Here is a 22,735-nt window from a genome sequence, read left to right as displayed (position 1 = left end):
AGGGATTGCGAATGGAAATGTACACTGTGCAATCATCAGCGAACATCCCCATTTCTGACCTTATGATGGAGGAAAGGCTATTGATAAAGCAGCTGAAGATGGTTGGGCGTCGGACACCGCCCTGAGGAACTCCTGCAGTGATGTCCTGGGGCGGAGACGATTTGCCTCCAACAACGACTACATTCTTCCTTGGTGCCAGGTACGATTACAGCCACTGGAGAGTTTTCCCCCTGATTCCCGTTGACTTCAAATTTCCTAGGGCTCCTTGAAAACACATCGGTCAAAGGATGCCTTGATGTCAAGGGCGGTAACCCTCACCTCACCTCCGGAATTTAGCTCTTTGTCCAGGTTTGGACCCAGGCTGTTATGATGTCTGGAGCCGAGTGGTCCTGGCGAAACCCAAACGGAGCATCGGTGAGCAGGTTATTGGTGAGTGAGTGCCGCTTGATAGCACTGTCGACGAAAACTTCCATCACTTTGCTGATGATAGAGTGTAGACTGGTAGGGTGGTAATTTGCCGGATTGGCTTTGTCCAGCCTTTTGTGAGCAGGACATCCCTGCACAATGTTCCACTTTGTTGGCTTTCCACCTTGGTTACCAAGTGACAGTCTAAACTTAAATGAGTTTGCTGTGTTTTCCCTGTGTTGAATTGTCACCCGTTCTCATTTTACAGACGGAATTTTAGGACTTGGTTAAAAATGTTCCGTGCTTGTGATGCAAGTTATCTGGTGCAGCCTTTGTTAAATTCCCCGCCTCAGTAAGACAGAAGGGCAACGTCTGCTCCACTCTATCATACAACCCCAACTAGTGCCGCCTCAGTTAAAGTACATTAACTAGTGCCCCCCACTCTTGTACAACCTCAAGTGAGTATATACAAAGAGTGTGCGTTTGTTTGACTGTGATGTTTATGCAGCGGCCGCCGCCAATCTTTCCGTTGCTATGGAAAGTTTGTTAGAGACGAAAATCGAATCCCACCCTGACAGTCCTGAAGAATCAATGTCCATGCTCAGTGCACTCGGCCATCCTCTATGTCAGTGTTGTCCAAGAGAAATTGCTGACTAGCCGCAGGTGTGGCCATGGTGGCATTGTTTAAGTCACATGAACGAAAACATCTTGCACACACACAATATACAGTGAGGTGTACTTCACATGTGTATATTTCCTTACAAACATCTCCCACCATTCAGTAACCTAGGAAGTAAAGCACTCACAACGATCAAAAACATTCGCACACTCTGCTTTTCACCATTTTATCAACAACTCACAAAAAGTTTGAAGTCCACATGCGAATATGAGTATTGAGATCACAGGTCTAAAGACTGTGTCCATGACTCATTTTGATTTAATAATCGCAATTGCAATTAGCCATATCTGGATTCCCATTTAGCCAGATGAGGCTCGTGGCAAAGATATTGGAACAACTGGTCAAAGACACAATGGATTGATTCCACGGGCCGTGTTCTGCTGACCCCAAGCACGACACATTCTCAGAACAAATAAAAACAAACCTGCCGTGGACGGATGTCGGGTTTGTTTTCTGGAAGCAGCAAATCAACTGGGCAGAAAAATCACCTCCATCCTCAGGCACAAGAAAAAAAATCGTACAAGCAAAGGACTGAATGTGAAGATTGAGGATTCAAAACCACACCACCAGGCGAAACTGCGATCTGAATACAGCGCCCTCAACCGCTGGCTCATCCTGACTCCAGAATCTCGAGTTTACTGACCCCGATTTTCTCAGTGAGGCAGTTTCACTCTCTCTGGTTCTCGCTTAATCCTGCTGGAAGGCCAATTTCAATGGGTTGAGAACGCATCTGGCCAGGGTAAATTAGAATCAAAGATTGACATGGAAAACTGTAACTGAACAATGGGCGGCCTTTAAAGAAGTGATGGTTCAGGTACAGTCTAGGTACATTCCCACCAGGGGGAAAAATAGGGCAAATAAAGCAAGAGCTCCCTGGATGACGAAAGAGACAGAGATTAAGGTGAAACAGAAAAAAGAGGCGTGGGACAGATGTCAGGTTGATAATACAAGTGAGAACCGGGCTGAATATAGAGAGTTCAGAGGGGAAGTGAAAATGGAAAAAAAGGGGCATGGAGAGAGTATGAGTATAGACTGGTGGCTAACATAAAAGGGAATCCAAAAGTCTTCTTTTGGCACATGAACAGTAAACGGGTAGGAAGAGGAGGGGTGGGACCGATTAGGGACCAAAAAGGAGAGCTACACATGGAGGCAAAGGGCATGGCTGTGGTAATAAATGAGTACGTTGCATTTGTCTTTACCAAGGAAGAATATGCTGCAAAGTTACAGTAAAAGAAGTAGTTGAAATACGAGATGGGATATACATTAATAAAGAGGAGCTATTAGGAATTCCAGCTGTGTTTAAAGTAGATCAGTCACGTGGTCCGGATGGTATGAATCCTAGTTTTCTGAGGGAATTAGGGGTGAAAATTGTGGAGGTACTGGCCATAATCTTCCAATCATCCTTAGATACGGGGGTGGTGCCAGAGGACTGGAGAATTGCAAATATTATACCCTTGTTCAAAAAGGCGTGTATGGATCATCCCAGGAACTATAGGCCAGTCAGTTTAACCTCGGTGAAGGGGGAACTTTTAGAAACGATAATCCGAGACAAAGTTAATCGTCACTTGGACAAGTGTGGATTAATTAAGGAAAGCAGCACGGATTTGTTGAAGGCAAATCGTTTTTAACTAACTTGATTGAGTTTTTTGTTGAGGTAAGAGAGATTCGATGAGAGCAATGTGGTTGACATGGGATATATGGACTACCAAAAGGCGTTTGATGAAGTGTTGCTTAATAGGCTTGTCATCAAAGTTGAAGCCCAAGGAATAAAAGAGGCAGTGGCAGTACGAAATTGGCTAAGTGACAGGAAACAGAGAGCAGTGGTGAACGGTTGTTTATCAGACTGGAGGGAGGTGTACAGTCGTGTTCCCCACGGGTCGGTACTAGGACCACTGCTTTTCTAGATATATATTAATGAATTGGACTTTGGTGTACAGGGCACAATTTCAAAATTTGCAGATGACACAAAGCTTGGAAGTGTAATGAACAGTGAAGAGGATAGTGATGGTACAAAGACAGGCTGGTGGAATGGGCGAACATATGGCACATCAAATCTAACGCGGAGAAAAGCGAAACGATACATTTTAGTTGGAAAAACGAGGAGAGGCGAATTAAACTAAAGCGTTTAATTCTAAAGGAGCTGCAGGAACCGAGAAATCTGGGGGTTTGTGTGAACAAATCTTTAAAGGTGGCAGGGCAGATAGAGAAAACGGTTTTAAAAAGCATATGGGATCCTGTGCTTTACAAATTGAGGCAAAGAGAACAAAAACAAGGAAGTTACGATGAGCTTTTGTAAAACACTGGTTCGGCCACAACTGCAGTATTGTGTCCAGTTCTGGGCACCGCACTTTGCGACGGGTGTGAAGGCCTTAGAGAGGCTGCAGAAAAGATTTATTAGAATTGTTCCAGGGATGAAGGACTGCAGTAACGTGGATAGACTGGAGAAGCTGGGGTTGTTGTCCATGGAGCAGAGAATGTTGAGAGGAGATTTCATCGATGTATTTAAAATCATGAAGGGTCCAGACAGAGTAGAGAGAGAGAAACTGCTCCCATAGGCGGAAGGGTCAAGAACCAGAGGACAAAGATTTATGGTGATCGCAAAAGAATGAAAGTCGACATGAGGAAAAACGCTTTTACACAGCGAGTGGTTAAGATCTGGAATTCACTGCCTGAGTGAGTGCTGGAGGCAGATTCAATTGTGGCTTTCAAAAGGGAATTGGATAAGTACTTGAAGGGAAAAAATGCAGGGCTACGGGTAAACTGCGGGGGAGTGTGACGAGCTGGATTGCTCTAGCAAAGTTCCGTCATGAACTCGATTGGCCGAATGGCCTCCTTCCGTGCTGTAACCATTCTAGGATTCAAAGAAGCAGAAACCAAATAACTCAAACTGCCGAAACCCGAGATCTTTAGTCAAACGCCCTCCCAACTGAGCTATTTCCACCCCACTGTTAATTGATCTTTGTGTCCTTATGTTGGAAGAACATATAACCCCAGGGGGAATTACCCCTCCCGGTCATTCCGCACTTCATATATAAACATCGCACTCATAAAAACACACCCATAGTTCATATATAAACATCGCACTCATATATACAAACTCATAGTTCATCTATACACATCGCACTCATATATACACACCCACAGTTCATACATAAACATCGCACTCATTTATACACACTCATAGTTCATTTATAAACATCGCACTCATATATACACACTCATAATTCATATATACACATCGCACTAATATATACACACCCACAGTTCATATATAAACATCGCACTCATATATACACACTCATAGTTCATTTATAAACATCGCACTCATATATACTCACCCACAGTTCATATATAAACATCACACTCATATCTACACTCCCACAGTTTATAAAAGAACAGCGAACTCCTAATCCACACCCAATTTAAATGTATCCAAAGTCCTGTTTATGGTTCTCACCAATGTCTGAACACTGAAAGTTTAACTGTTTTCCAGATACTGTCCGTCCTACTTTGTATTTTCAGCATCGGATTTCCTGCAGACCGGCAAAGGGAGCGGAATAGCGGTCCTGTCGGTGAATGCTGCTTTCAACGAACGTCTCGGCGTCCAGGAGCTGGCGGGGATTGGAAATCTCTTGTGTCACACGAAGTGTCTGAACGGCCCGGATACACCTGAAGGTCATCAGCGCGGTGCCTCCACCTCGTGCTGCAATGTTCGTGTGTCTGACATCAAACTAAAAGGCGGCTTGTTGGTAAACGTTGTGGTCACAGTTTCTTTTTGTAATTGAACCTAAATCTTTCAAGATGGAATGTTTTCTTTCCTGCTTCACCATAAACAATATCTTATTACGAAATTTGATTCTTCGTTCCCCAGTGTCAGAGATAAAATTGCACAAACCCGAGCCAGGTAGGAGTCGAACCTACAATCTTCTGATCCGTAGTCAGACGCGTTATCCATTGCGCCACTGGCCCAAGTCATGGGAGTTGATGTATTTTATTTCACTTTTCATTCAGAATCAACCGACAGGTTGACAGATAAAAACAGCGAAATGTGCAAGCGCAATCGAAATGAACCAAACGGCCTCAAAATCCAACACACAGTGGCGAGTATCTGACAGGTGTCAGTGAGAGGAGATGGTGAATTTGCAGCTTGATTTGGCTCCGTGGCTTCGCTGCTCAAAGTGCGTGTTTCGTCGGGTCCTTTATTGTCTTAAGCCTCCGATGTGATATTTACCCAATTTGTGAGTTCAACAACAAAATGATCTTTAACAAAATAATATTTGTATTAGTTTCGGAGTCAACAAGGAAAGGATTCCAGAACTGCAGTGCGGAAGTGCTCCTTCATTGAACAGATGGAGCTCTCATACAATGTGTCCGAAACACGTTTCGAGGATACTGTTCCAGAGGGCTGATTTTACAAACTACTTTAGTTACAACCAGCAACCCATCTCCATTAAATTTGCGAAGCGAAACTCGTTTCAGAGCAGTTTCGCTGTTCAGCTTTTGTAAAATTAGCAGAAACTCATTTTGAACACATCATAGTATTAATGAGAATATCAGGCACATGACAATTGGGATGGAACCGTCTCTTACAATAAGTACAAAGTATAATCGATTACAAAGTGAAAAAGCCAATCCAGTCTCTCAGTCTCTCTGTCACTTTCTCGGTGAGTGAACGTAAACCAACAGAAGAAGCTAAAACAAAGAACTGAGCAGTTTTGTTTGTTTCCTTTTCCTTCGGGCGAGTACAGTTGAAGAGAATGATTTCTGTTTCCTGCTGGACAAATAACTGGAAAGAGCAGTGTATCAGGTTCCCATGGTACCCAGTGAAATATCCACGTTTATATATCACATTTTCACTGATACCTTCCTTCCTCACTAATTATAGGAAACTTTTGGGAAGGTTCAATCACACTTCAGAAGTCCAGAAGCGCAAAGAAAGCTGGACATCTCATAGTGACGTCACCTACAGGCGAGGGAGGTTTGCAGGTTTTACCTGGAGCTGTAATTGTATAAACTCCTTCCAATGTACAAACTCCCCTCACCAACAGCAATTCAATTCTAACTGATCTGAGACTTTGGTCATTTATGGTGATTAAAGTTTGTGGAGTTAAAGCAGCAGTAAAATCCGTTCTGCGTTATGTACATAGCCGTTCAGTCAATATAAAACATTGTCATCCGACCTACCATGAGCAATGCCACACGGGATATGTTAGGTTACGGACAGTTCTGCCTCCAGCAGTTGTTCTCTCGGTCACACATCCGGCATCACCTCTCGGTCTCACACTTCAGAGTCACGCCTGCATATAAACACATTTCTGTTTCAGATTTTTACCTGAAGGTCGACAAATCACAAGTCAAGAGGTAGGGAACAAACAAATCAAATATTTAAGAACGTTAACGGATAGAAAATTCACCATAAATGACTGAAAAAAATGAAGCAAACGGATCAAGATCAACAATTATCAAAAGGTAACAATTAAAGAAAGGAGAAGGGGAACCGATCAAATCGCTCCAAATAGTTTTTGAAAAATCCTTTTGGTTTTCATCTTAGTTTCTCTGTTATGTTGGGGACGGACATCTAGAAATATTTTTCGCACCATCATAAAGACAATTAGAATACAAGTTTCACAAAGTCAGCCTTAATCTTGATTATACGATCGCATGTTTTGTGTTTGTAAAACCTGCAATTGTTTTACCATTCTTTAAGTTTAGAGAGATGCTCTGAATATATGTTTTACATTGAAACGTAAGTGGATTAATAAAATAATTTGAGGAAATTTGTTTAAGAACATGAAGAGCTGCTTTTCCATGTTGGATATCGCGGTATATTTATTTACACAACTGTCATTTGTGAAATGATGGAATGTATTTATTTCTATATCTGTACGGGTAAGCAAATCCCCACTGGACAATTAGAATGCAAATTTCGCAAAGTGATGATTAAACTTACTTATACATTAGCATCATGTTCTGTGTTTGAAATCTGGAATTGTTTTCCCATTTTTTAAGTTTAGAGGGCAGTTCTGAATGTACGTTCTACATTTAAACGTAAGCAAATAAAAAAATGCGGAAGTTGTTTTTAATGACAGGAAGAGCTGCTTTTCCATGTTACATGTCGCAATTTATTTATTTACGCAACTGTCATTTGCGAAATGATCGAATGTATTTATTTAATTATCTGTACGGGTAAGGAAATCCCCACTGGATCATTTCCAGGAAACGGTAAAGTAATTAAATTAGTTTATCAAACCCAAAATACCCGCTGGGATTTGCTGATTGAAATTTTCAATAGAAATCGAGATGGTCACTAAGTATTGGAACAAATATACCCGCTGAGATTTCGGGGCTGTTACTGATTTATTTATATCACTGACTATCCCATTTTGAACTAGGTGATGTTAAAAATCTAACGACAAGAGATTGGGTTGGAGAAGGAATAGACTGAAGTAGCAGATTGAATTGCACCGATGCCACAAACATTGCACACTACAGCCCTTAAAAATGAGACCTATTTCTATATTAAACTGGTGAGGGTCTAAATAGAAAGTTACAGAAAAAGCCATTCAATGCATCAAATTGAATTACACTGATTCCACAAACATTGCACAGCACACCCCGTAAAGATTGATATCTGTTTCTATATAAAACTGGAGAGGGTGTAAATAGAAAGTAACAGAATAAAAAACAATGATGTTTGAAATATAATTTTGTTATTACTGCGCAAACGCTGAACAGCCAATCCCCAAAACACTGTCCCAATTTCGAATCAGTGGCAGAGCCCTGAGCTGTAGTGAAAATGCTGCGACCCAACGTAATTCAAACACGGAGTCTTCGGATCTGGAGTCAGACGCTGCAGTTCTGCCACCAGCTCCACGGGAAACGTGTGGACCCGGATCTATAGGATAGAGATTGGTACCGACCTCCACCGCGCCTCTCGGAGTGCGGAGGACGGAAGCAGCAGCCCGACACACTTCCTCACCAAAAGCGCAGGAATCCCACTCCTGACAGATTCACTTCTTTAAACGTTGTTTAGATTCAGTGAATTGCGATATAATTCAATCTTTAATTGCCCTCCGCTCTGTCAGTTCAGGATTTTATTTAGACCGATACCTGGAGTTCTGTTTTACAAGGTGCGGCTGTTTTAGCATTTCTCAGTCCCGCTATTCCCATTAATAACACTTCTTGCTGCTAACTTCTGTTTGATACAAAGCACCGGTCCTGTGAAATTGAACAGCGGTTGCACCATGTTACTGATGTGATAAACACTGAGCATTTTTACAAATACTTACCGTGTTGCGGTTTCTGTATTATCGCGATTATCACGTTCGCCTCACACGCAAAAAGCCCCCGATTCGTTCCCGGGCAGAATGTTTTCATTATATTGGAACTTGCCCCAGATGTACCTACAGGCGCGAGTTTCTTCTCCTGTGTTGATTGGTTCACAATATTCTGTTCCTATTCAATTTAACAACGGCTGCACCAAACTCCTGGTGTGATACACACTGAACATTTCCAAACAGTCTCCTAAAATGCAGTCTGAAAAGCGTTTCACATACAAAACAAATCATTATTAAACTTATGAGTGTCACTCGGTAAGCATGTTCGGATTTCTTTCAGTCAGCAACAGAAAGTTATAGGTTGGTTAATGGTGTTTACAGAAATATTCCTCTTTTCGTAGAGTTTATTTGGTTTCATGTAATTAATTATATCGGTGTGAGCGACGAATCATAACCACGAGCCCACCAGGCACCTGGACGGACAGTTCAACCAATCCGGTTACTTTGATCATCTGCCCTAATCTGGCAGAACAGAACAATAGGATGAACAGCCCTTCTCTGTGAAAAGTGTCCTCTCCCCTTGATCAAACTAATATCTGCAATTGATGTACTGGAGCGAATTGAGCTCGAAGCAGTTCTGGAAAATGCGCAATGCAGCCGCACAGGAATTCCAAATTAACTCTACGTGGAGGAAAAGGAGTGACAGAAGCAGAAGGAGATGTCACGTGAAAGATTTGGGCCCAGGCCTGCTGCATGAGACTTTAAATGTTGTCAGCCTTTAACTGTAGCTCACAGTGTGAGAACAGTCATTGTTATCATTAGCCTTTTATGTATCTTCTTACACTGCATCTCCTCAATAGCCCCGGCTTATCACAGCATCGCTTTCTGCAAATTAAACCCCAGTGTGAAAACATATACGATTTCAAACCTAAGCAAAGTGTTTGAGATTGGAAGGAGAGTGCGAGTGGGGGTCATGGGCCTGGTGGGCTGTGAGATCATCTCCTGAATACTAAGATATTCCACAAAGCAAAGAAGCAGGGAGATAAGACCCTTGTGTCTATATGCAAAATCCATCCCTTCTCAATGGCCAGCACCGTTCTTTCCCTCTCTCTCCCTGCTGACCAGGTCAAGATGGGTTTCATGTATTCGTTGTTTTTGCATCAAGCATCTAATTCAACTGGCAGCTGGAGGAGCAGAGGAAGCAGGAAGGAAAGAAGATTCATAAACTGGAGATGCCACGTGAAATGGGCCGAATCTTGTGTGTGCCAGTTGCTTCAAATGATCCACGGCAGCCCTGCGTCGCCTCGCAGATTTCCCAGGATCTGCATCGATTCGGCCCGTGCATGCGTGCAATGTGGAAATGGAAACAGAGACATCCGCTGCTTGTGGGAGTATTTCACCTCACTTTTCCATTTCACGCGCAGGCCTATCCGCACTCGGTACTGTCATGGCCTGAACAAGTCTTTCGTGTTCTCACAGAAAATGCCACTTTTGCGAGCAGCTTGTCTGGACCGGACTGCAGTGAGCTGGGACACTGGGAGTATTCAATTAATGAAATCAGTACTTCAAACAGAAAACAATCTTCACTCACTCATCCTGATACATTCGGGTCTCTTTCCCTGAATTATTATTTCATTTATTGGAACATAGGAACATGAGTCGGCCATTCAGTCCCTCGAACATCCAGGATCATACATCCTTCCTGAGGTGGGGTGGCCAGAATTGAATGCTGTCCTCCAGATGGTGTCTCGCCAGAGCTCTGTGTAGCTTCAACAAAACTTCCAACCCTTTGTATTCCAGCCCTCATGAGATAAACGGGGAGAGTGAGAGCTCAAGAGAGAAAGCGAGAGTGAGCAAATGGGAGAGAGAGAGAGGACTATGCATTGCACAAACCATCGCTGTGTCGCTTTCTCAGGCGCGCGATGAATCCCCACTGAGCTTTTGAACCACTTACTGCACCGCAGCAAAAGTTCCAAAGCAGCATAAGGGTTACGTGAAATAACCTAATCGATAGCCGATTTGTGGTGCCATGCGTAGCACGTGGGACTTCTTCTAATCACTGCAAAGGTTGTGTGTCCAAATCTCACCATCGTTGAATTTTAGCTCAGGGTTCGATGATTTCGGCGCTGGGAAGTGAAATTTTGCAGCAAAACGACAACAGGATCATTAATGTCCTTCAAGGAAGGGAAACAACCCCCTACACTTCATCTTATACACGTGGCTCCAGTCCCACCCGAATTTATAATGCTTAATCCACTCTGAGCTGGATTGGCGAAACACTCTCAAGAAGGAGGCTCATCATCTGCTCACCGCAAAAGTCAATCTGCTGGACTTCCGGTTCTATCAGACTGCATGTTCCATCAGACAGGTTTCCAACTGGACAAATGCATCCGGCTGCCTGCGAACATTGGTGCTTGAGGGGTAGAATTCTTGCTTGCAGTAATTCTATGCTGTAGAAGTAGCTCCTGAAGATCGCAAGATGGAAATTATCGTGGCTGAGCGGTCTAACGCGCTGGTTTAAAGCTCAAGCTAAATCCCATAATTTACAGATGGATCAAAATCATAGTTTGTGGCTCCAATTCCGCAGCCACCCTCCTGTAAACTGATAACACTAAATATCTCATCTGCGATTGCAACAAGAGGAACCACGTGGCGATACAAATAATTGATGCATTTTGGAACACCTCAATTATACCTTTTGCTCCGTTCGAAATGTTCACAAGGAAAAGGATTCGTTTATCTAGGTGAGACTCGACTAACAACCTCGCCATTTCCCTACCGTGTACAGTCATAAAAGGACGACGCACTGACTGATTGCGCCGCTGGAGCCCGGTCACTCTGATCACCTGTCCCACTCTGCTGGAAAGAATCTTAAGGTGAGAGAGCCTTCCCTGTGGAAACGTGTCCTGTCCCCGTGATGAAAATAATATCTGCACTTTCACTTTCAGCTTCTTTCACATCCTCTGCTCCATCGCACTACAATTGGGATTTCTGTGAACAGGTCAAAATAAACATTGGCAGAAATTCTAACTGCATTGGGATTCAAAACCACGCCTCCATAGAAATTTGATGGAACACCTGAGACTGCGAGGCCACGCTATCAGAATGTCACAGTAATGTTTAAAGAGCTGTTTAATGCTCAAATTAAAGAATTGAAGCTAATTGATCGCATTCACCCCGTGCTGGGTTTGTTCTCCTGAGAGCAGAGAACGTTCAGAGGAGATTTGATAGAAGTGTTCAAAATCATGAAGAGTTTCGATAAAGCAAATAAAGAGAAACTGTTCTCATTGGCGGAAGGGTCGAGAACCAGAGGACACAGATTTACGGTGATTGGCAAACGAACCAAAGGCGATATGAGGAAACACTTTTTTAACCAGCGAGTAGTTATAACCTGGAATGTGCTGCCTGAAAGGATGGTGGAAGCAGATTCAATCGTGGCTTTTAAAAAGGAATTCGATAAATACTTGAAGGCATAAAAATATAGAGCTACCGGAAGGAGCGGGGGAATGGGACGAACTGGATTGCTCTAAAAATGACCCGGCACGGGCTCGATGGGCCGAATAGCCTCCTTCTGTTCTGTAACCATTTTATGATTGTATGATTCTATTTATAACCTTTATTTTATTTGCATGCATTTCTCTATCTCTCCCTGTCTCTGTCTCCTGTGTTGTCGCCTGATGGACTTTTTAGGCTTCCTTGAACGGCGTTGGCTGATCGAACCTGCAACACCAGCAGAGAAGGTTAAAGAAAGACTGAGACGGTAGGAAAAGTAAAGGTGCAACCCCGCTGCTGCAGCCAATGTCTACACATTTATGTCTCGTCGCTCTCACAGTGAAACAAATCACCAATTTGATTAAAGTATTCTTATGGTAGAGTGTATGTTATCACCATGCCGAGATAGACGACAATCATATCAGAGAATCAGACAATCTTAACAATTTACGCCAGCAGAGGCCATTCCGCCCATCGTATTTTTACCGGCAGGAAAAGAGGTATCCAGCATCGCCCGACTTACCAGCGTTTGGTCCGTAGTCTTGTCGGTTATGGCTCTTCAAGTGCATAACAAAGTGCTTTTTAAATCCGATGAGGGTTTTTGCTTCTCCCACCCTCTCAGGCAGTGAGTTCCAGACCCCCACCACCCACTGGGGGGAAAACATTTCCCTCTGCTCCACTCGAATCCTCGACCAATTACCTTAAATCTATGCCCCCTTTTTATTAACCTCCCTGCTAAGTGAAAAAGGTCCTTCCTTTCCACTCTATCGAGGACCGTCATAATTTTGTACACCTCAATTAAATCTCCCCTCAGCCTCCTCGATTCCAGAGAAATCACCCTCTGCCTATCCAATCTATCCTCATAGCTAAAATTCTCCAGTCCTCTCAACATCGTCGTAAATCACATCTGTACCATTTCTAGTGTAGTCACATCTTTCCTGGAATGTGGTGACCACAACAGTACGCAATACTCCAGATGTAGCCTAGCGAGTGTTATATTCATTTCGAGAATAACCTCCCTTCTCTTACTTTCGATGCCTTGGCAACACATGTAAAGTAAATAAAATGTCTCAAGATGATGAAGAGATTGATGCTGAATTGGAATTTCCCCCATGTCAAGGCGGTTTCATTGATATTAGATGACGGGATAGAGAACGACACATCGAAGTTTGCCGATAGCCCCAAAATGGGTAGCGTTGTAAGCAGTGTAGATGAACGCACAACATTCCAGAGAGATATTAATATAATAAATGAATGGCCAAAACCGTGGCAAATGGATTTCAATTTTGGCAAGTGTGAGGTCATCCACTTTGGACTTCACAAAGATAGATCAGAATACTTTATAAAAAGTGAAAAATTCGAAACTGTGGAGTTCCAAAGGAACTTAGGTGTCCATGTACATAGATCAATAGCATATCATGGACAGGGACAAGAAATAATCAAAAAGGCTAATGGAATGGTGGCCTATATATTTAGAGGACGAGAATAGACAAAATTCTAGAGCTGCACAAAGCTCTGGTTGGACCACACCTGGAGTATTGTGTTCAGTTCTGGACACCGCACCTTCGGAAGGGTATATTGTCCTTGGAGGGAGTGCAGTGTGGATTTACTGGAATGATACCTGGACTCTAAGCGTTAAATTACGAGGAGAGATTACACAAACTATGGTTGTATTCCATGCAATTTAGTAGATTAAGGGCTGATGTGATCGAAATTATCAAGGTATTACGAGGAACTGTTGGGGTAGTTACAAAAAAACTATTTCCGCTCTTTGGGGTGTCTCGGACTTGGGGGCATAGCCTAAACATTGGAGTCAGGACTTTCAGGAGTGAAGTTAGGACACACGTCGACAAGCAAAGGGAGGTAGAAGTGTGGAAATCTCTTCCACAAACGGCAGTTGATGCGAGCACAATTGTTAATTTCAAACCTTTGATTTATAGATTTTTGTTAACCAAAGGTATTTAGAGATATGGGACGAGGGCGGGGACAGGGAGTTCGGTCACAACTCAGCCATGATATCATTGAGTTGCGGAACCGGCTGGAAGGAACAAATACCGGAATCCTGTTCCGAAGTTCCTCCTTAGTACAGAATGCAAAATGGTCGTGCATTGGCCGGGAATCGAACCCGGGTCTCCCGCGTGGCAGGCGAGAATTCTACCCCTGAACCACCAATGCTGGCTTGTGCAAAGTTTCCATGTTTCTAAATGGAATCCTGTCTGAACGAACATGCCGTTTCCAGCTGCGATGGACGAGTGGTTAAAGCTGTTGTCTCAAAACCCCAATGGAGTTTTCCTGCTCAGGTTTGAATTCGGATCGCAGTGCTGCGGCTTGAAGATCTCTTCAATGCTCAAATACATTAATTGGAATTAATTGAACACATTCACCTCTCTCCCAGCATGAGAGATACTTCAACGTGGCCGGTGCTTTTAATTGGGCGTCCAATCTTCTCTTCCAAGATTTCAAGACCGAGAAGCAATATCTCCCAATCTGTAACTTAAATTCTGCTAGCTTGCAAAACCTGACATTTATACTCTTTATTTTCTTTGCATGCATCTCTCTATCTTTCCCTGTCTCTGTCTCTTGTCTCTCTATGTGACCCCTGATGGACTTCTCAGGCTTCCTTGAACGGCGAAGGCTGATCTAACCTGCAACACCAGCAGAGGACGGCAAAAAAGGGACTGAGACGGTAGGTAAAGTAAAGGTGCAACCCAGCTGCTGTAGCTAATGCTTATACACTTATGTCTCTTCGCTCTCACAATGAAACAAAGCACCAATTTGATTAAAGTGTACTTATGGTAGAGTGTATGTTATCACGATGCCAAGACAGACGGCAATCCTATCATAGAATCCGAGAAAGTTAGGCCACAGAAGGAAACCATTCTGCACATCGTGCCTGTGCCGGCCGAAAAATCGGTACCGAGCCTCATCTCACTTTCCAGCGTTTGATACCTAATCCTATTGGTTACGGATCTTAACATGCATATTAAAGTTTTTATTTTGTCAATGCGATAAGGGTTTCTGCATCTCCCACCCTTTTCGGCAGTGATTTCCCGACCCCCACCGCCCACTGGGTGGAAAAAAAAATCTTCCTCTCCCCTCTAATCCTTCTACCAATCACCTCAGATCTATGTACCCTGATTATTGACCTCCCTGCTAAGGGAAATAGATCCTTGCTATCCACTCTATCTAGGCCCGTCATAATTTTATACACCTCAATAAAATCTGCCAACAGCCTGCTCACCTCCAGTGCAAAAAACCTCATCCTATCCAATCTAATCTCATAGCTAGAATTCTCATCTTCTGACAACAGTGTCGTAAATCTCCTCTGTACCATCTCTAGTGCAATCACATCTATGCTGTAATGTGGTGACCACAACTGTATGCAGTATTCTTGCTGTGGCCTAACTATTGTTTTAAAATTTCTGCCATAACCTCCCTGCTCTTACATTCTCTGCCTCGGTTAATAAAGGAAAGTATCCTGTATGCATTTGTAACCACGTTAACTACCTGTCCTCTTACATTCTGGGATCTGTGGACATGCACTCCAAGGTCCCTCTTTTCATTTACACCTCTCGGTATCCTCCAAAGCAATGTTGTTTCAGAGCAACTAATTCTGAAACGTCTTACTTGATAATACAAGTCGTACAGACGAAACCAATTCAGTAAAGGGAAACGAATATTGGCGACAGGAAATAGTTAGTGTACAACTTGATATTACCGCACACCGGAATAGAAAACGAGATTGGATGGATAGAAGAGGTCTGAAAGGATGGCCGATCGGCTTTGGAAGACAGCGAAACTTCACACTGGCTGCACGAAGCAAGTAACAGCGCCTGGTTGATCTCGATGCATGATTCTCGCTTCGGGACTTTAGTTGATGAATATCCGAGAAGTTCCGGGTTCAAGTCCCCGATGAGCCTTGCTGTGCCACTACTTTGAGTTAAAAGACACCAACTGGCTTCTGACATCTTCTCACAATTGCATTTGGTAGGATTGAATTACATGCGGATCATGTTTGAGCTCCAGAGGACAGAGTGCTGAGGTTCCCAAGGCGCAACACATGTAAAGTAAATAAAATGTCTCAAGGTGATGAAGAGATTGATGCTGAATTGGAATTTCCCCCATGTCAAGGCGGTTTCATTGATATTAGATGACGGGATAGAGAACGACACATCGAAGTTTGCCGATAGCCCCAAAATGGGTAGCGTTGTAAGCAGTGTCGATGAATGCACAACATTCCAGAGAGATATTAATATAATAAATGAATGGCCAAAACCGTGGCAAATGGATTTCAATTTTGGCAAGTGTGAGGTCATCCACTTTGGACTTCACAAAGATAGATCAGAATACTTTATAAAAAGTGAAAAATTCGAAACTGTGGAGTTGCAAAGGAACTTAGGTGTCCATGTACATAGATCAATAACATATCATGGACAGGGACAAGAAATAATCAAAAAGGCTAATGGAATGGTGGCCTATATATTTAGAGGACGAGAATAGTCAAAATTCTAGAGCTGCGCAAAGCTCTGGTTGGACCACACCTGGAGTATTGTGTTCAGTTCTGGACACCGCACCTTCGGAAGGGTATATTGTCCTTGGAGGGAGTGCAGTGTAGATTTACTGGAATGATACCTGGACTCTAAGCGTTAAATTACGAGGAGAGATTACACAAACGATGGTTGTATTCCCTGCAATTTAGTAGATTAAGGGCTGATGTGATCGAAATTATCAAGATATTACGAGGAACTGTTGGGGTAGTTACAAAAAAACTATTTCCGCTCTTTGCGGTGTCTCGGACTTGGGGGCATAGCCGAAACATTAGAGTCAGGACTTTCAGGAGTGAAGTTAGGACACACGTCGACAAGCAAAGGGAGGGAGAAGTGTGGAAGTCTCTTCCACAAACGGCAGTTTGATGCGAGCACAATTGTTAATTTCAAACCCGTGATTGAAAGATTTTTGTTAACCAAAGGTATTCAGAGATATGGGATGAGGGCGGGGACAAGGAGTTCGGTCACAACTCAGCCATGATATCATTGAGTTGCGGAACAGGCTGGAAGGACCAAACACCGGAGTCCTGTTCCGAAGTTCCTCCTTGGTGCAGAATACAAAATGGTCGTGTATTGGCCGGGAATCGAACCCGGGTCTCCCGCGTGGCAGGCGAGAATTCTACCCCTGAACCACCAATGCTGGCTTGTGCAAAGTCTCCATGTTTCTAAATGGAATCCTGTCTGAACGAACATGCCGTTCCCAGCTGCGATGGACGAGTGGTTCAAGCTGTTGTCTCAAAACTCCAATGGAGTTTTCCTACTCAGGTTTGAATTCGGCTCGCAGTGCTGCGGCTTGAAGATCTCTTCAATGCTCAAATACATTAATTGGAATTAATTGAACACATTCACCTCTCTCCCAGCATGAGAGATACTTCAACGTGGCCGGTGCTTTTAATTGGGCGTCCAATCTTCTCTTCCAAGATTTCAAGACCGAGAAGCAATATCTCCCAATCTGTAACTTAAATTCTTCTAGCTTGCAAAACCTGACATTTATACTCTTTATTTTCTTTGCATGCATCTCTCTATCTTTCCCTGTCTCTGTCTCTTGTCTCTCTGTGTGACCCCTGATGGACTTCTCAGGCTTCCTTGAACGGCGAAGGCTGATCTAACCTGCAACACCAGCAGTTGAGGGCAAAAAAGGGACTGAGACGGTAGGTAAGGTAAAGGTGCAACCCAGCTGCTGTAGCTAATGCTTCTACACTTATGTCTCTTCGCTCTCACAATGAAACAAAGCACCAATTTGATTAAAGTATACTTATGGTAGAGTGTATGTTATCGCGATGCCGAGACAGACGGCAATCATATCATAGAATCCGAGAAAGTTAGGCCACAGAAGGAAACCATTCTGCACATCGTGCCTGTGCCCGCCGAATAATCGGTACCGAGCCTCATCTCACTTTCCAGCGTTTGATACCGAATCCTGTTGGTTACGGATCTTAACATGCATATTAAAGTTTTTATTTTTTCAATGCGATGAGGGTTTCTGCATCTCCCACCCTTTTCGGCAGTGATTTCCCGACCCCCACCGCCCACTGGTTGGAAAAAAAATCTTCCGCTCCCCTCTAATCCTTCTACCAATCACCTTAGATCTATGTACCCCGATTATTGACCTCCCAGCTAAGGGAAATAGGTCCTTGCTATCCACTCTATCTAGGCCCGTCATAATTTTATACACCTCAATAAAATCTGCCAACAGCCTCCTCACCTCCAGTGCAAACAATTTAATCCTATCCAATCTAATCTCATAGCTAGAATTCTCATGTTCTGACAACAGTGTCGTAAATCTCCTCTGTACCATCTCTAGTGCAATCACATCTATGCTGTAATGTGGTGACCACAACTGTATGCATTATTCTTGCTGTGACCTAACTATTGTTTTAAAATTTCTGCCATAACCTCCCTGCTCTTACATTCTCTGCCTCGGTTAATAAAGGAAAGTATCCTGTATGCATTTGTAACCACGTTAACTGTCTGTCCTCTTTCATTCTGGGATCTGTGGACATGCACTCCAAGGTTCCTCTTTTCATTTACACCTCTCGGTATCCTCCAAAGCAATGTTGTTTCAGAGCAACTAATTCTGAAACGTCTTACTTGATAATACAAGTCGTACAGACGAAACCAATTCAGTAAAGGGAAACGAATATTGGCGACAGGAAATAGTTAGTGTACAACTTGATATTACCGCACACCGGAATAGAAATCGAGATTGGATGGATAGAAGAGGTCTGAAAGGATGGCCGATCGGCTTTGGAAGACAACGAAACTTCACACTGGCTGCACGAAGCAAGTAACAGCGCCTGGTTGATCTCGATGCATGATTCTCGCTTCGGGACTTTAGTTGATTAATATCCGAGAAGTTCCGGGTTCAAGTCCCGGATGAGCCTTGCTATGCCACTACTTTGAGTGAAAAGATACCAACTGGCTTCTGACATAGAATCATAGAAGTTACAACATGGAAACAGGCCCTTCGGCCCAACATGTCCATGTCGCCCAGTTTATACCACTAAGCTAGTCCCATTTGCCTGCACTTGGCCCATATCCCTCGATACCCATCTTCCCCATGTAACTGTCCAAATGCTTTTTAAAAGACAAAATTGTACCCGCCTCTACTACTGCCTCTGGCAGCTCGTTCCAGACACTCACCACCCTTTGAGTGAAAAAATTGCCCCTCTGGATCCTTTTGTATCTCTCCCCTCTCACCTTAAATCTGTGCCCCCTCGTTATAGACTCCCCTACCTTTGGGAAAAGATTTTGACTATCGACCTTATCTATGCCCCTCATTATTTTATAGACTTCGATAAGATCACCCCTTAACCTCCTACTCTCCAGGGAATAAAGTCCCAGTCTGTCTAACCTCTCCCTGTAAGTCAAACCATCAAGTCCCGGTAGCATCCTAGTAAATCTTTTCTGCACTCTTTCTAGTTTAATAATATCCTTTCTATAATAGGGTGACCAGAACTGTACACAGTACTCCAAGTGTGGCCTCACCAATGCCCTGTACAACTTCAACAAGACATCCCAACTCCTGCATTCAATGTTCTGACCAATGAAACCAAGCATGCTGAATGCCTTCTTCACCACCCTATCCACCTGTGACTCCACTTTCAAGGAGCTATGAATCTGTACTCCTAGATCTCTTTGTTCGATAACTCTCCCCAACGCCCTACCATTAACGGAGTAGGTCCTGGCCCGATTCGATCTACCAAAATGCATCACCTCACATTTATCTAAATTAAACTCCATCTGCCATTCATCGGCCCACTGGCCCAATTTATCAAGATCCCGTTGCAATCCTAGATAACCTTCTTCACTGTTCACAATGCCACCAATCTTGGTGTCATCTGCAAACTTACTAACCATGCCTCCTAAATTCTCATCCAAATCATTAATATAAATAACAAATAACAGCGGGCCCAGCACCGATCCCTGAGGCACACCGCTGGACACAGGCATCCAGTTTGAAAAACAACCCTCGACAACCACCCTCTGTCTTCTGTCGTCAAGCCAATTTTGTATCCAATTGGCTACCTCACCTTGGATCCCATGAGATTTAACCTTATGTAACAACCTACCATGCGGTACCTTGTCAAATGCTTTGCTGAAGTCCATGTAGACCACGTCTACTGCACAGCCCTCATCTATCTTCTTGGTTACCCCTTCAAAAAACTCAATCAAATTCGTGAGACATGATTTTCCTCTCACAAAACCATGCTGACTGTTCCTAATTAGTCCCTGCCTCTCCAAATGCCTGTAGATCCTGTCCCTCAGAATACCCTCTAACAACTTACCCACTACAGATGTCAGGCTCACTGGTCTGTAGTTCCCAGGCTTTTCCCTGCCGCCCTTCTTAAACAAAGGCACAACATTTGCTACCCTCCAATCTTCAGGCACCTCACCTGTAGCGGTGGATGATTCAAATATCTCTGCTAGGGGACCCGCAATTTCCTCCCTAACCTCCCATAACGTCCTGGGATACATTTCATCAGGTCCCGGAGATTTATCTACCTTGATGCGCGTTAAGACTTCCAGCACCTCCCTCTCTGTAATATGTACACTCCTCAAGACATCACTATTTATTTCCCCAAGTTCCCTAACATCCATGCCTTTCTCAACCGTAAATACCGATGTGAAATATTCATTCAGGATCTCACCCATCTCTTGTGGTTCCGCACATCGATGACCTTGTTGATCCTTAAGAGGCCCTACTCTCTCCCTAGTTACCCTTTTGCCCTTTATGTATTTGTAGAAGCTCTTTGGATTCACCTTTGCCTGATCTGCCAAAGCAATCTCATATCTCCTTTTTGCCCTCCTGATTTCTCTCTTAACTCTACTCCGGCAATCTCTATACTCTTCAAGGGATCCACTTGATCCCAGCTGCCTATGCATGTCATATGCCTCCATCTTATTTTTGACTAGTGCCTCAATCTCCCGAGTCATCCAAGGTTCCCTACTTCTACCAGCCTTGCCCTTCACTTTATAAGGAATGTGCTTACCCTGAACCCTGGTTAACACACTTTTGAAAGCCTCCCACTTACCAGACGTCCCTTTGCCTACCAACAGACTCTCCCAATCAACTTCTGAAAGTTCCTGTCTAATACCATCAAAATTGGCCTTTCCCCAATTTAGAATTTTAACTTTTGGGCCAGACCTATCCTTCTCCATAGCTATCTTGAAACTAATGGAATTATGATCACTTGTCCCAAAGTGATCCCTCACCAACACTTCTGTCACCTGCCCTTCCTTATTTCCCAAGAGGAGGTCAAGTTTTGCCCCCTCTCTAGTCGGGCCATCCACATACTGAATGAGAAATTCCTCCTGAATACACTCAACAAATTTCTCTCCATCCAAGCCCCTAATGCTATGGCTGTCCCAGTCAATGTTGGGAAAGTTAAAGTCCCCTACTATTACCACCCTATTTTTCTTGCAGCTGTCTGTAATCTCCTTACATATTTGCTCCTCAATTTCCCGTTGACTATTTGGGGGTCTGTAGTACAATCCTATCAAAGTGATCTCTCCCTTCTTATTTTTCAGTTCTACCCATATGGACTCAGTGGGCGAACCCTCGGATATATCCCCTCTCACTACTGCCGTGATGTTCTCCCTAATCAAGAACGCAACTCCCCCTCCTCTCTTACCTCCTGCTCTATCTTTCCTATAGCATCTGTACCCTGGAACATTGAGCTGCCAGTCCTCAGAATTGCATTTGGTAGGATTGAATTACATGCAGATCATGTTTGAGCTCCAGAGGACAGAGTGCTGAGGTTCCCAAGGCGCAACACATGTAAAGTAAATAAAATGTCTCAAGGTGATGAAGAGATTGATGTTGAATTGGAATTTCCCCCATGTCAAGGCGGTTTCATTGAAATTAGATGACGGGATAGAGAACGACACATCGAAGTTTGCCGATAGCCCCAAAATGGGTAGCGTTGTAAGCAGTGTAGATGAACGCACAACATTCCAGAGAGATATTAATATAATAAATGAATGGCCAAAACCGTGGCAAATGGATTTAAATTTTGGCAAGTGTGAGGTCATCCACTTTGGACTTCACAAAGATAGATCAGAATACTTTATAAAAAGTGAAAAATTCGAAACTGTGGAGTTCCAAAGGAACTTAGGTGTCCATGTACATAGATCAATAACATATCATGGACAGGGACAAGAAATAATCAAAAAGGATAATGGAATGGTGGCCTATATATTTAGAGGACGAGAATAGACAAAATTCTAGAGCTGCGCAAAGCTCTGGTTGGACCACACCTGGAGTATTGTGTTCAGTTCTGGACACCGCACCTTCGGAAGGGTATATTGTCCTTGGAGGGAGTGCAGTGTAGATTTACTGGAATGATACCTGGACTCTAAGCGTTAAATTACGAGGAGAGATTACACAAACTATGGTTGTATTCCCTGCAATTTAGTAGATTAAGGGCTGATGTGATCGAAATTATCAAGATATTACGAGGAACTGTTGGGGTAGTTACAAAAAAACTGTTTCCGCTCTTTGGGGTGTCTAGGACTTGGGGGCATAGCCTCAACATTAGAGTCAGGACTTTCAGGAGTGAAGTTAGGACACACGTCGACAAGCAAAGGGAGGTAGAAGTGTGGAAGTCTCTGCCACAAACGGCAGTTTGATGCGAGCACAATTGTTAATTTCAAACCCGTGATTGAAAGATTTTTGTTAACCAAAGGTATTTAGAGATATGGGACGAGGGCGGGGACAAGGAGTTCGGTCACAACTCAGCCATGATATCATTGAGTTGCGGAATCGGCTGGAAGGACCAAACACCGGAATCCTGTTCCGAAGTTCCTCCTTGGTGCAGAATGCAAAATGGTCG

At 43.5% G+C, this 22,735-nt stretch overlaps 3 non-coding genes across 3 annotated transcripts; all 3 read right to left on the bottom strand.

Moving 5' to 3' along the window:
* Positions 1-4,980: 4,980 nt before the first annotated feature.
* trnar-acg (transfer RNA arginine (anticodon ACG)) lies at positions 4,981-5,053 on the bottom strand. The gene has a single exon. It is a non-coding gene; the product is annotated as a tRNA-Arg (tRNA).
* An 8,904-nt stretch (positions 5,054-13,957) lies between these two features.
* trnag-gcc (transfer RNA glycine (anticodon GCC)) lies at positions 13,958-14,028 on the bottom strand. The gene has a single exon. It is a non-coding gene; the product is annotated as a tRNA-Gly (tRNA).
* Positions 14,029-16,969: 2,941 nt separating this feature from the next.
* Positions 16,970-17,040, bottom strand: trnag-gcc (transfer RNA glycine (anticodon GCC)). Its single transcript has one exon. It is a non-coding gene; the product is annotated as a tRNA-Gly (tRNA).
* Between the last annotated feature and the right edge of the window lie 5,695 nt (positions 17,041-22,735).

Source organism: Heptranchias perlo, chromosome 20 (assembly GCF_035084215.1).
Source record: "Heptranchias perlo isolate sHepPer1 chromosome 20, sHepPer1.hap1, whole genome shotgun sequence".
Taxonomy (NCBI): Eukaryota; Metazoa; Chordata; class Chondrichthyes; order Hexanchiformes; family Hexanchidae; genus Heptranchias; species Heptranchias perlo.
The sequence above is the reverse complement of the archived record's forward strand: the minus strand, read 5'-3'. Positions and strand labels throughout refer to the sequence as shown.